This window comes from Etheostoma spectabile, chromosome 6, assembly GCF_008692095.1.
Source record: "Etheostoma spectabile isolate EspeVRDwgs_2016 chromosome 6, UIUC_Espe_1.0, whole genome shotgun sequence".
Taxonomy (NCBI): domain Eukaryota; kingdom Metazoa; phylum Chordata; class Actinopteri; order Perciformes; family Percidae; genus Etheostoma; species Etheostoma spectabile.
The window spans coordinates 24,916,571-24,927,241 of record NC_045738.1 but is presented as its reverse complement, the minus strand read 5'-3'; positions in this window follow the sequence as shown (position 1 = coordinate 24,927,241).

Below are 10,671 nucleotides of genomic sequence, written 5' to 3'. Positions count from 1 at the left end.
AAAACCGAGAGACCCAGGGATAGTGAGCCCCCCCCAGATTTGGAAAAAAGGGGAAATAACGTCGGGATTCTTTTAGAGTTGCCTGAAAAAGAGAAAATAACGCATTTAATTGCCTAAAAAAGATTTAAATTATACTATGTATTAGACATTGTAGGCTTTATTTTTAAAATCCTACATCAGAATGCTCTGAAGTTACCTGAGAGAAACAATGGATAGGTGATTTCTCCCCCACACTTTGAATGAAGCTGGAATAACGTCAGGATTCCTTTTTAGAGTAGTCTGAAAAAGAGAAAAATATGCCTTTAACAGCCTGAGAAATATTAAAATTATACTATGTATTAGACATTGTAGGCTTTATTTTTAAAATCCTACATCAAAATGCTCTGAAATTACCTGAGAGACACAGTGGATAGGTGATGTGTCCACCAGACTTGGAATGAACCTGGAATAACGTCAAGATACCATTTTAGATTAGCCTGAAAAAGAGAAAAATATGCATTTAACAGCCTGAAAAAACATCAATATAGCCATACCTTTAAGCCCTTCATTTTAAAACTGTACATCAGAATGCTCTGAAATTACCTAAGGGACACAATGGATAGATGTTGTCTCCACCAGACTTGGAATGAAGCTGGAATAATATCAGGAGTCCTTTTTAGAGTAGCCTGAAAAAGAGGAAAATATGCCTTTAACAGACTGAAAAAGATTAAAGTTATACTATGTATTAGACATTGTAGGCTTTATTTTTAAAATCCTACATCAGAATGCTCTGAACTTACCTGAGAGACACACTGGATAGGTGATGTCTCCCGCAGACTTAGAATGAAGCTGGAATAACGTCAGGATTCCTTTTTAGAGTAGCCTGAAAAAGAGAAAAAATACCTTTAACCACCTGAAAAATTGTCAATAGAGCTATACTTTTAAGTCCTTAATTTTAAAACTGTACATCAGAATGCTCTGAAAGTACTTGAGAGACACAGTGGATAGGTGATGCCTCCCCCAGACTTGGAATGAAGCTGGAATAACATCAGGATTTCTTTTTAGAGTCGCCTGAAAAAGAGAAAAATATGCATTTAACAGCCTGAAAAAACGTCAATATAGCTTTACTTTTAAGCCCTTAATTTTTAAACCGTACATCAGAATGCTCTGAAATTACCTGACAGCCACAGTGGATAGGTGTTGTCTCCCTCAGACTTAGAATGAAGCTGGAATACCATCAGGATTCCTTTTTAGAGTAGCCTGAAAAAGAGGAAATAATGCCTTTAACCGCCTGAAAAAACGTCAATAGAGCTGTACTTTTCAGCCCTTAATTTTCAAACCGTACATCAGAATGCTCTGAAATTACCTGACAGCCACAGTGGATAGGTGTTGTCTCCCTCAGACTTGGAATGAAGCTGGAATAACGTCAGGATTCCTTTTTAGAGTAGCCTGAAAAAGAGAAAATAATGCATTTAATAGCCTGAAAAAGATTTAAATTATACTATGTATTAGACATTGTAGGCGTTATTTTTAAAATCCTAAATAAAAATGCTCTGAAATAACCAGAGAGACACACTGGATAGGTGATGCCTCCCCCAGACTTGGAATGAAGCTGGAATAAAGTCAGGATTCCTTTTTAGAGTAGCCTGAAAAAGAGAAAATAATGCATTTAATAGCCTGAAAAATATTTAAATTATACTATGTATTAGACATTGTAGGCTTTATTTTTAAAATCCTACATCAGAATGCTCTGAACTTACCTGAGAGACACACTGGATAGGTGATGTCTCCCTCAGACTTAGAATGAAGCTGGAATACCATCAGGATTCGTTTTTAGAGTAGCCTGAAAAAGAGGAAATAATGCCTTTAACCGCCTGAAAAAAGGTCAATATAGCTTTACTTTTAAGCCCTTAGTTTTAGAATCCTAAATCAGAATGCTCTGAAACTACCTGAGAGACACACTAGATAGTTGATGTCTCCCCCAGACTTGGAATGAAGCTGGAATAAAGTCAGAATTCCTTTTTAAATTAGCTTGAAAAAGAGAAAAAAATGCCTTTAACAGCCTGAAAAAACGTCAATATGGTTTTACTTTTTAAACCCTTAATTTAAAACCGTACATCAGAATGTGTTGTGATGGGGGCGAGAAGGAGGACCCAAACGCAGTGTAGCAGGGGGAAGGAAAAAAGCGTTTTTTGGGGGAAAACAAGCAGAACAGATCCAAAAAACGTCAAAACACGGGGCCAAAAAAAACCCAAAAACCGAAGCAAGGGCGGAAAAACTCACAGGGGAGGTAAAAGGCAAAAATTTGGGGGAGTCTTACTGGACGGGAACAGAGGAGAGGTGACAAACCGCTGGAAACAAAAGGATCAACAAGAGAAAGGAAACCTGGGGTAAAATGAGGAAGGGGCCCAATGGGGAAAAACGATGAGAAAAACCGGGTGAATCCTTTAGGGGGGGGTGGACTCAGACAAAAAAAGTAAAGCTAGACTAAAAGACAGGACAAGACGGAATTTGATACCAAAAAAAAGAGAAAAATAACAAAAAACCCCGGGGAAAACATAAGACAGCTATGCACCAATGGGAAAGAAAACCGGACAAAACACCGGGAACCCCAAATGGAAAATCCCCCAAAAAAAAAACCCCAACCCACAACAAAAAATGCTTGAAAACCTGAGAGACCAGTGGATAGGTGATTTCTCTCCCAAAACCTTGGATTAAAGGGGAGAAATATCGGGGCCCTTTTTTAGAGTCCCCGAAAAAGAGGAAAAAATATGTTTAACAGACTGAAAAAGATTAAAAAAATATACATTAACATTGTAGGCTTATTTTTAAACCCTACTCAGAATGTTTCTAAAATTTCCCGAGGACCCCGGGCTGGTGTTTTCCCCCCAATTTGGAATGAAGCGGAATAACGTCGATTTTTTTGAGTACCCTGAAAAAGAGAAATAAGCTTAAAGCCTGAAAAAGTTTTAAAATTTATATATTATTAGACATGTAGGCTTTTTTTTTAAAATCAAAATTAAAAAGCTCTGAAATAACCAGAGGCAACATGGTAGGTGATGCTCCCCGCGGAAGAATGGAAAACGTTGGGGTTTGGGGTTTTGTTGGGGGTTTTTTTTCCCCTTTGGGGCCTTCCGTGTTTTTGCTTTTTTTCTTCCCAGCCCTGGGGGTTCTCGCTTGGTTTCCCCGGGAAGTGTCGGTTACTTCCTGTTTTTGATGTCATTTCGTTTGCTTTTCTTTTTTATCTAGCTTCACTTTGTTTGTTGAGTCAGCCCCGCCTAATGGATTCCCTGAGTCTCACTTTTCCCCCCGTTCCCTCAACCCCTGTTTTTAACCCCAGTTTTTCCTTTTTCTTTTTGGGATCTTCTAGTTTTTTTTCCCTTTTTGCGTTCTGGGCCTGTCAGTTTGCCTCCATGTGGTATTTGTCTTTTTCTCCCCCCTTCCCTGCCCGAGTGAGCGTTTTTTTTCCCCCCGTGAGTTTTTCCCGTGCTTTACCCTGCCTTCCCTCCCCTTCCCCCGTTTTGGATGGGGATTTTTGGTTTTGGTTTGTTTCCCTGTTTTGGTTGGACTTTTAGCGCAATAAACTTGCTTTGTCTTCCTATTTGCCTGATTGGGTCTCCCCCTGCACCATAACGAAACCCAAACCATCTGGACCAGCAGACGCGCGTGGGCCCCAGGGGGCTTGGGGAACCTGGACGGTTTTTACGCCCGGCGGAAAGCCCTCGTTTTTTGTTGGGGGCCGGGGAAAAAACTGCAGCGTGGGGCCCCAAACTGACCATCTGTGCCCTCATGGGGAACGCCGGCAGGCCACCGGGGACCGTGAGGGCCCAAGCGTGGCGGATTTCGGGAGGTCAAAGACTGGAGGCAATCCGCAGGCCCCCTGACCCCCCCCGTGAGCCGGCCCCCGACACGAACCCCCCGCCCCCGATGCTGCGCCCGGGCCCCCAGACCCAACGCTCAGCCACCCCCGGGAGAAGCCCAGACCACCCCGCCGGCCCCCCAGACCCCGACCGGCCGACCGGCCCCCCCGACCCAGACGGCCCCCCGGCCCCCCACCCAGACCGGCCGACCGGGCCCCCCGACCCCCGACCGGCCCACCGGCCCCCCCGACCCAGCCCCGGGCCCCGGTCCCCAGACCGACCGGCGACCGGGCCCCCCCACCCCCGACGGGCGACCCGGCCCCCCTACCAGGTGGCCCCCTAACCGGACCCCGGCCCACTGGCTCCCCTGACCCCACCGGCGACCGGCCCCCCTGACCAGCCCCTGGCCCCCCGAAGGCCGACCGGCCCCCCCGAAGCCGCCAGACCACCGACCCTGAAAGGCCCGTTTTGACCCCCCGGTGGCGCCGGTGGCCCTGCCCCGGCGGAGGCCAAGTTTTTGGCCCTCGGGGCGGCGGGCCCCGACCCCCCAAACCCCCAACTGGGCCTTTTCCCTTTGACATGGCTCCGGGGTACCCTGGTCCCCGGGTTCCGGGGGGCCCCCCGGGGCCCGTCGCCCGGGTTCCTCCGGCCTGGGCCTTTGGGCCCAGGCCCGCAGGAACCCCCGTCCCCCCAGTTTTTTTGCTTTTCCCCCAGTCCCCTTCTGGTGTCCGTCCCCGCTTGTCTTTGTCCCCCCACTGGGGGTTCTGTCCCGTCTCTGTACCCGTTGGATCCTGTCCCCCGTGCTTGTCCCGTGTATGTCGTCCTGTTTCACGTCCCGTTTTGTCTCTGTCCCAGTCTTTGTCCCAGTCCCGTCACCTTTTCCGTCCCGTCTTTTTTTCCCGTCCTGGTTTACCCCTCCAAATTTTGGGTTTACACCTATCCTCGTGTTCGCCGTTTCTCCGTCCCCTCTAAAACTGCCCCTGAAGACCCCTCTGTCTCGTGCTGTCTTTCCGTCCCCGTCCCTCCGCCCCGGTCTATCTGTCCCCTTTCCCATGGGTCTCCGTGCCCCTTAAGGGGGCTTCCCTGAGTCCTCGCGGGCTTTCCGTGAGCCCCCCCGGGGGTTTTCCCTGGCCCCTCCGGGGCTCTTGTGACTCCTTCCGGGGTCTTCTGTGAGTCCCTTCGCGGGCTCTTCCCCTAGCCCCTCCCCGGGCTCTTCGTGAGCCCTCCGCGGGGTTTCTGTAGCTCCTCCCGGGCTTTCCGTGAACCCCCCCCCCTGGGGGGGTTCTTTTCCCGTGGCCCCCCAGTGGGGTTTTTTTAGTATACCGTTTGGGTCTTAGTGCCCCCCCGTGGGGTTTCCCCGGGTTTCCCCGGCTCCCAGTGCGCCCCCCCGTGGGCTTTTCTGTTTCCCGGCGCCCCCTTTCGGGCTTTTCCGTCCTCGGCCCCCGCACATTCCCCCGCGCCCCTTTGGGGCCCCTTCCCCCGGGTTAAAGGATCCCTGCGTTTTTTAGTCACCCCTAGTCGTGCCCCGTATCTCTTCCTTTTTTGTTTTTTGGTTTTCTTAAATCGTGTTTGTGTCCCCCGTTGTGTCTGGTCTTGTCCCTTTTTTGGGTTTGTCACGTCTCTTCGGCCCCGGGCTTTGGCTTTTTCTCCTTGCCGATTTACCCCGCGTCTCTCTATCGTTCTTTCTTTGTTTCTGCCTCTCCATGTGTTTTTTCTGTCTACTCCCGTGTAGCTCCCAGTCTCGTTCCTCTTCCCTCGTTCCCTTCGGGGCCCCCCCGGGGGTCGGGGCTGCCCACCAATCCTCTCGCTCTCTTTTGTGGTCGCTTTTTGGGTCTTTTCCTTTTCCTTTTTTTCTTCCGCCCTACGTCTGTCTCTGTTCCGCTCCCTTTATGTTTTCCTTTTGTGTTTTCCTCTCTGCCCCCGTCCCCTGTGTTTTCTGTCCATGTGCTGTCTGACCCCCCGGTCCTCTGCTTTGTCGTCGCTCTGTTCTCCCCCACTACCCTCTCGGTTTTTCGTCGTCTGCTCTCTTTTTTGTCCCGTTTTTCGGGTCGCTTTGGGCCCCCTCTCGTTGTTAAATTCTTTTGGGGTGTCCCTCTTGCTTGTCCCCTTTCCCCCCGTTTTTTCTGTTTGGTTGGTGGGGCTTCTTTTCCCGGCTGTCCCTTCGGGTCCATCCCCCTTTTTGTTTTTGGTGGGTGACTCTCCGTTTTAGGTTTTTGCCTTTTTAATTTGGGTGCCTGTCCCTGCTGGTTTTTCCCCCCCCCTTTTTTGTTCTTTTCCTCCCCGTCCTCTTTGTTTGTCCCGCCCTTTCGATTTTCGTCCAATGCCCCGCTCTCTTGCTTTTCCCATCTTCGTCTTTCTCCTTTCTGTTCGTCTGTTTGCTCTCGGTTCTCCCTTTTTGCTGGGGCTCTTTTTTCCCCCCCTCTTTTGGTTTGGATTTCTCTCCTGTCCTTTGGTCCCCGTTTGGTCTAGTTAACTTGTTTTGGTCCCTTCCCCTTTTTATGTTGGTCTTGTCTCTGGCCCCTGTCCCTTCTCTCCCTCTGTTTGTTTGTGTGTATCTCACTCTTTCCGTGTGTCTCTGTCTCTCACTCTGTGTTTCTGTGTCCTACTCTCTCTCTTTCTCTGTCTGTGGCTCTGTCTCTCTCTCTGGCTCTCCCTCTCTGTGCCTACCTCTAGTTCCTTTTCGGCTCCCTTTCTCTGTCCCTCTCCTCCAATCCCTCGCTGTTTGTTGTCCTCGCCCTGTCTCCATGGCTCTGTCTCTGTTGCTCCCTGTGTCTGTCTGTCTGTCTTCTCTCTGTAACTCTCGCTCTGTTTGTTGTCTCTGTCTGTCTCTCTCTCTCTCTCTCTCTCTTTCTGTTGGTTGTCTCTCTGTTTCTCCCTATCGGTTTTGCTCTCCGTCCTGGTGTCTTTTCCCCTCTGTCTTTTTCGTTCCCGGTGTCTGTCTGTCTGTCTTGTCTTTTGTGTCTTCTCTTCCGCTTTGTTCTGTTTATTTGTCTCCCGCTCTCTGTCACTGTCTCTCTTTCTAGGTGCGTCTCTGTGTCTCCCTGTGTCTGTCATGCTCTGTGTGCCTTTCTCTCTCCGTGCCCCGCTCCCTCTCTCCTTGTGTCCCTACCCTTCGTCCTTCCTCTGCTTTCTCTCTGGTCCCTCGCTCGCCACCTGTCTCCAGTCCTTGTTCTGAACTTCCTTGTGCCCGCTATTAGTGCCTTTTCTTTGTCCCATCCCTCTCTCATTCCCTCCTCCTTGGTCCCTCTCTCGCTCCTTTTTCCTCAGTCCCTTTCTCGCTCCCTCGTTAGTTTCCCTCCTTGCTCGGGCTCCTTTGTCCATGCTCCCCTGTGTCCTTGTCCCCAGTGCTCAAGGTTTGCCTCTGTCCCCAGTGTCCTTCTGTCCCTTGGTTTCCCCGTTCCTTGGCCCCCTCGTTTCCAGTGTCTTCCGCCCTTTCTGGGTTGTTTTTTGTTCCCTTTTGGGGTTTTTGTTTTTTGACATCTGGGATCTGTCTTTGGGGGGGGGGTACTGTTGTGGTTTTGGGTTTTGTTGGGGGTTATTTTCCCCGTTTGGCCTTCCCTGTGTTTTTGTCTGTTTTCTTCCCAGCCCTGTGTGGTTCTCTGTCTTGTGATTCCCGGTAAGTGTCTGTTTGTTCTACTTCCTGTTCTTTTGATAGTCAGCTTCCTGTCTTGTCTTGTCTTGTCTAGCTTCACTTTGTTTGTCTGATTGTCCAGCCCCGCCCTAATGTGATTCACCTGATGTCTCACCTGTTCCCCATTACCTCATTACCTCCTGTATTTAACCCCAGTGTTTCCTTTGTCTCTTGTTGGATCATTCTAGTTTTGTTTGCCTGTTTGCCGTCGTCCTGTGACCTGTCAGCATTGCCAGTCCATGTGGTATGTTTGTCTTTTCTCCTGCCTTCCTGCCCGACTGTGACTGCTTGTTCCTGTTTTCCCCGTGAGTTTTTCCTCGTGACGTTTACCCTGCCTTGCCATCGCCTTCCCCCCGTTTTGGATTGTGGATTCTTGGATTTTGGTTTTGTTCCCTGTGTTTGGTTGGACTGTTAGCTGCAATAAACTCTGCTTTAGTTCTCTCCTACTGCTCTGCATTTGGGTCCTCCTTCCTGCACCATAACAATAACGTCAGGATTCCTTTTAGAGTAGCCTGAAAAATAGAAAATAATGCCTTTAACCGCCTGAAAGAACGTCAATATAGCTTTACTTTTAAGAGAAAAATATGCATTTAACTGCCTGAAAAAACGTCAATATAGCTTTACTTTTAAGCCCTTAATTTTTAAACCGTACTTCAGAATGCTCTGAAATTACCTGTCAGCCACAGTGGATAGGTGTTGTCGCCCTCAGACTTGGAATGAAGCTGGAATAACGTCAGGATTCCTTTTTAGAGTTGCCAGAAAAGTATAAAATAATGCCTTTAACCGCCTGAAAAAAGGTCAATATAGCTTTACTTTTAAGCCCTTAGTTTTAGAATCCTAAATTAGAATGCTCTGAAACTACCCGAGAGACAAACTAGATAGTTGATGTCTCCCCCAGACTTGGAATGAAGCTGGAATAAAGTCAGAATTCCTTTTTAAATTAGCTTGAAAAAGAGAAAAAAATGCCTTTAACAGCCTGAAAAAACGTCAATATAGTTTTACTTTTAAGCCCTTAATTTTAAAACCGTACATCAGAATGCTCTGAAATTACCTAAGGGACACAATGGACAGATGTTGTCTCCACCAGACTTGGAATGAAGCTGGAATAAATCAGAGTCCTTTTAGAGTAGCCTGAAAAAGAGGAAAATATGCCTTTGACAGACTGAAAAGATTAAAATTATACTATGTATTAGACATTGTAGCTTTATTTTTAAAATCCTACATCAGAATGCTCTGAATTACCTGAGAGACACGGGATAGGTGATGTCTCTCCCAGACTTGGAATGAAGCTGGAATAACGTCAGGATTCCTTTTTAAAGTAGCCTGAAAAAGAGAAAATATGCTTTTAACAGCCTGAAAAAACATCAATATAGCCATACCTTTAAGCCCTTAATTTTAAAACGGTACATCAGAATGCTCTGAAATTACCTGAGGGACACAATGGATAGGTGATGTCTCTCCCAGACTTGGAATGAAGCTGAAATGATGTCAGGATTCCTTTCTAGACTAGACTGAAAAAGAGAAAATAACTCATTTAATAGCCTGAAAAAGATTTAAATTATACTATGTATTAGACATTGTAGGCTTTATTTTTAAAATCCTACATCAGAATGCTCTGAAGTTACCTGAGAGAAACACTGGATAAGTGATGTCTCCCCCAGACTTGGAATGAACCTGGAATAACATCAGGATTTCTTTCTAGTGTTGCCTGAAAAAGAGAAAAATATGCATTTAACAGCCTGAAAAAACGTCAATATAGCTTTACTTTTATGCCCTTAGTTTTAAAATCCTACATCAGAATGCTCTGAACTTACCTGAGAGACATACTGGTTAGGTAATGTCTCCAGCGGACTTAGAATGAAGCTGGAATAACGTCAGGATTCCTTTTTAGATTAGCCTGAAAAAGAGAAAATAATGCCTTTAACCATCTGAAAAAACGTCAATAGAGCTGTACTTTTAAGCCCTTAATTTCAAAACTGTACATCAGAATGCTCTGAAATTACCTGAGAGACCCAGTGGATAGGTGATGCCTCCCCCAGACTTGGAACAAAGCTGGAATAACGTCAGGATTCCTTTTTAGAGTTGCCTGAAAAAGAAAAAAAGCTTTTAAATTGCCAAAAAAAAATTTTTTAAAATTTATTAGTTTTAGACTTTGTAGGCTTTTTTTTTAAAAATCCTACTCAAATGCTCTAAATTTACCGAGAAACAGGATGGGGTATTACTCCTCCCACTTTGAAAAACCCCGGAATACGTCGGGTTTCCCCTTTTTAAGTATCAAAAAAGGAAAATATTCCTTTAACAGCCTAGAAATTTAAAATTATACTAGTTAAATTGGGGCCCCTTTATTTTAAAATCCCCAAAAAATCTTAAATTTACCGAGAACAAGGTTTGATGTCCCCCCCCAAATTTTGGAATGAACCTGGAATTACTTCAGAACCTTTTTAGTTTAAAAAAAAAAACCCCAAAAAAGGAAAAATTGCCTTTAAACCCCCTGAAAAAAGTAAATATTGTTAATTTTTAAACCCCTTTTTTTAAAACCGCATCAAACTTACTTACCTGAAACACGGGATGTGATTTCCTCCCAACCTTGGAATGAACGGGAAAAAGTGGGATTTTTTTAGAGACCTAAAAAGGAAAAAAATTTTTTAACAGCCTAAAAAAAACGTCAATATTTTACTTTTTAAGCCCTTAATTTTTAAAACCAATCAAAGCTCGAAATTAACGAGAAACGTGGGGGTGATTTTCCCAACCCTTTTGGAATGAAGGGGAGAAGCAATGCTGGAGAATGAAATGCAAAATAAAATGAAGTTCCCTTTAAGAAACCTGGTGGTAGGGTCTCTCCCAACTTGGAATGAGCTGAAAAACGTCGGATTCCTTTTTAAAAGAGCCTAAAAAAGAAAAAAATGGCCTTTAACACCCTGAAAAAACGTCACTATAGCTTATTTTTAAGCCCTTAATTAAAAAAATGTACATTAGAATCTCAAAAGTCCCTGATTACCACTGGAAAGGTGAGTCCCCCCCGATTTGGAATGAAACGGGAATTTCGGGATTTCCTTTTTAAGTACCGAAAAGAGGAAAATACCCTTTCCCAGCAAAAAAAGATTTAAATTATACATGTTTTTAAACATTGTGGGCTTTTTTTTAAAAAAAACTTAATCAAAGCTCTGAAAACCGAAAACCCAAAATTTATAGGATGCTCCC